We start from the raw sequence: 374 nt of genomic DNA, 5'->3' as shown, positions 1-374 counted from the left end.
GCGGCCGTTAAAGCCTTCCGTTCGAGGAGCATGTTTACAAACCGAACACCAAAGGCTCTTTTAAGAGCCGACCACTTAAACTGGAAATGAGCTGTGTTGCTTCAAAGGTGGTGAATGAAAAATAACGGTTTTATACTATGTTTCCATTGTTTAATATGTTTTTAACTAGTAAAGTAATACGTGGCAACTCTGACAAGTGTAAACACTTTAACTGAGTGCATATTGCTGACATGTTGGGGTGTCTCCTAGTTAATCGGGTTAGCAAACTTGCAACGTATTGATTTGAGTATTAGCGGCGTATTTGGAAAGAGTTAAGATTTTATTTCCTGTAAAATCGAGCTGAACAGCAAAACACCCAAAAGTTGGGCTCCCAT

This window comes from Nestor notabilis, unplaced genomic scaffold (assembly GCF_000696875.1).
Source record: "Nestor notabilis isolate BGI_N333 unplaced genomic scaffold, ASM69687v1 scaffold8240, whole genome shotgun sequence".
Classification (NCBI taxonomy): domain Eukaryota; kingdom Metazoa; phylum Chordata; class Aves; order Psittaciformes; family Psittacidae; genus Nestor; species Nestor notabilis.
Note: the sequence above shows the minus strand (reverse complement) of the source record.